Source organism: Dendrobium catenatum, unplaced genomic scaffold (assembly GCF_001605985.2).
Source record: "Dendrobium catenatum unplaced genomic scaffold, ASM160598v2 fragScaff_scaffold_1013, whole genome shotgun sequence".
Classification (NCBI taxonomy): Eukaryota; Viridiplantae; Streptophyta; class Magnoliopsida; order Asparagales; family Orchidaceae; genus Dendrobium; species Dendrobium catenatum.
In genome coordinates, this window is record NW_021319475.1 from 681,257 (window position 1) to 684,930 (window position 3,674).

The following is a 3,674-nucleotide window of genomic DNA, read 5'->3' on the forward strand; positions in this document are numbered from 1 at the left end:
AAGCCACAAGATTGGTGATAGTGTATTTGACGAATTGTAGTCTACCTGCAAAAGAGAGAAACTTAGCTTTCCATCCGGAGAGCAGATTAGTAATTTTGTCAATGAGAGGAGAAAAGTCTGCCAGCTTGGTTCTTCCCAGAGAAATGGGAATACCCAAGTAAGGAATTGTAGTAGAGCAAGTGGGAATGTGAAGGGCTTGAGAGATGGAGGGAGAGATGGTGGCAGTGGTGGAAAATAGAAGAGAACTTTTGTTGAGATTAAGGTTAAGACCGGAGAGGCCAGAAAATTGCTGAAGAATGCCCATAAGCTTTTCACAGTTGTGAGTGTCAGCTTTGCCAAAAAGAAGCAAGTCATCAGCATAAGTAAGATGAGTCAAATGGAAATCTGCATGATGAAATCCTTCAAAATTGTTCATGGGGTTATTATCTTCAATGAGGCAAGAAAGAGCGTCCATGATGAAGCAAAAGAGAAATGGGCTTAAGGGGCAGCCTTGCCGAAGACCAGAGGAAGAAGAAAAAAACCCCTCAAGCCCACCATCAATAGTAATTGAAAATTTGATATTACTAATACATGCTTTAATCCATTGAATGAAAAGAGGAGGAATCCCCTTCTGCGCCAACCTAGCAAAAAGGAAATCCCTAGACACAGTGTCGAAAGCTTTCATTATATCAAATTTTGCACAAAAGAATCTGTCCTTTTGTGTCTTAGAAATGAAACTTAGAATTTCAGTCGCAAGAAGAGTGTTCTCAGTAGAGATCCTATTGGTAATGAAAGCAGCCTGACTATTGTGAATTAACTCAGACATGAAGGGCTTGAGCCGAGAGGCAAGGATCTTGGCAATAATTTTGTGGAAAACGTTGCAAAGTGATATTGGCCTGAAATCTTGAATGGAATCAGCATGAGTTTTCTTGGGAATGAGTGCTATTGCAGTGGCTTTAGCCCTGTGAGGGAGATAGCATTTATTAAAGAAAGACTTGACCGCAAGGCAGACCGAAGGTCCGGTAATAGGCCAGGTCTTTTTGAAAAATTCTGCATTAAACCCGTCTGGCCCAGGTGCAGAGGAAGAGCAGCCAGAGTTAACAGCCGCCCGGATTTCCTCATTAGTCACAGGTTGAATCAACATAATCTTAGCATTCTCAGGCAACCGGTTCCCAACCGGAATACACTCCAAATTGTTACTCAAAGGAGGAGGGGAGTTGTACAGGTTCTGAAAGTGTTGAATAATACCACTAAAATCAGCATTTTGAGCATCACCACAAATAGCAGAATTGAGGATACATCTGTTATGAGATTTCCTCCAATTAATCTTGGAGTATAAAAATTTGAGGTCTTCCTCACCATGCTTTAGCCATTTAACCTTGGCTCTTTGAATGATCCACTTGGCTCTTAAAGAGTTATAAAGAGCAAGGTCAAGATTAACATTTTTAAGATTGCCACAAAGATGTGGATTGAGAGGATCCAGATCAACAAGGTGTTGATAATGCTCTTGTAGAAATGATAATTCCATGCACTTTGCCTCAAGGAAAGAAGAAGATTCCCAGTTTTTTTCCTTAATACCCTCTTTTAGCTCCTTGAGCTTTTGATACAAACAGTGAATGGGATTTCCAATAGATGGTGAAGCAAAAATGTCAATAAGTAAATTCCAAAACTCAGGAATTTTGCACCAATAATTTTTGAACATGAACCTCTTCTTGCTTGCCCTCTTATTATTAGATTTTAGAAATAAGGGAGTGTGGTCAGACACCAAGCTGTTTCCAACAAAGTAGTGAGAATTAGGGAAAGATGATAACCAAGTGTCATTGATGAGAATACGATCCAGCTTTAGGTGAATGGGATTGTCCGCTCTTTGATTGAACCAAGTGAAAAAATTTCCCGAGGAAGGAAGATCCACAAGGTTACAATCAAAAATAAAGGAGTTGAATGGAGCCATCCTAGAAACATTTATGTCCGCACCACCAGTTTTTTCTGAATTGTATCGACAACAGTTGAAGTCACCAAATACAGCCCACGGCATACCATTATTAGGACAACAACTTCTAAGCTCGTCCCAAAGAGTATTTCTTTCATCAAATGAATTAGAAGCATAAACCACAGAAATAATAAAGGTAGAATTAGATCCAAAGGTAACAATGCCGGTGATAGCCTGCTTTGAGATTTTTGTAACAACAAAGGAGATCTTGTCAGCTTTCCACTTAATCCAAATGCGACCAGGATTAGCCAAATGGAAGTTATTAGAGCTTAGTTCATTCTCAAAAATTGTGTGAGTCTTACAAAACCAAGGGTCTTGCAAATTAGAAGCCAAAATTCTATTCTCAAGTATGCAAAACATGTCTAAGTCATGGTCAGAAGCCATCTTCTTGCAGCAAAATACTTTGTCAGGGTTATTGAAACCCCTGACATTCCAAACCGCAATGTTTGGAAGGGTCATGACTTATTGTTGGATTTAGGGCCTTTCTTGGAGCCCTTCCCTCTAGTGTTTTTATGTGGCTGGTCATTAGGCTTTGAAGAGGTGGAGGAGGTTTTTTTCCCTGAAGGAGAGTTGGCCAAATCAGCCAACGATTGGTCATTGGTACATGCTTCCAAAATGTTACTTGAGGTTCCTTCAGAATCAGACAAGAGATTTATGAGATTGAATTTATTAGGAGACGAAGGTTTCGGAGGAGATAAGACAGTTGGCAATAGATTAGAGCATTTTGGTGTTGAGGAAGAGGGTATTTCTGGTGGAGGGTCAGAAGTGGAAGAGGAAGGAAGGTTGGGAGAGTTGAGATTTGGGATAATTGCTGTGGTTTGTGGGGGAAGGGTTGTAAGGAGATTTTCAGAAGTGTGATTGGGAAGAGAGTTTTCAACGGTTTGATTAACCGGCAAAGCAGGTGAGGATGGCAATGTAGCAGTAGGCAGATGGTTAGTGAAATTCGGAGGTTGGATAACAGGTTGTTCTGGAGGGGAAATAGCAATCTGCGGCACAGAGAGGGATTTCCCAGGGGAGGAGGAAGTTCGAGTAGTCAGAGAAGGAAGTATACCTGTAGGATTGTTTGAAGGAGGTCTGGGCCTGCGACTTGTGCTCCTGCCGCGAGGAGGTTTTGGTGGAAGAACAACAGTGGAACTTGGATTTGGATTTATTGGGCAGAGTTCAGAAGAATGGTTGAAGGATTTGCAGAAATCGCATATAGATGGACGCCATTCATATTGTATAACTAAATTGAAGAGTTTCCCTTCAACCGTAATCGGGACAAAAGCAGGGTAGGTGGTGGAAGCATCAACGAGAACACAGACTCTAGCATAAGTAAGTCTGGATTTGGAGGCGGTAAGAGAGTCAACGGCTACCGGCGCTCCAATTTTCGTTGCTATCTTAGAAATCCCAACGGGCGTCCTACAGCACAAAGGCAAATCATGTATTTTGAACCAGATAGGCACACTGGTAAACTCTTCTCTTTTGGGACTAAAGTGCGAGGTCCATTTACGGAAAATAAAAGGTTTACCGAAGATAAACCAAGCACCCTTGTTCCAGACCATCTCAAAATCTTCCCGGCATGAAATCTTGAACAGAAAAAACCCATCACTAAGAGAGATAAGTTTGATATTACCTTTGAGATCCCAAAGCTTTTTAACTGCATTAAGAAGAGATTCGTAGAAAGGTCGTTTACCCAGAGAGTATCCAACCAAGGCTAGATTCC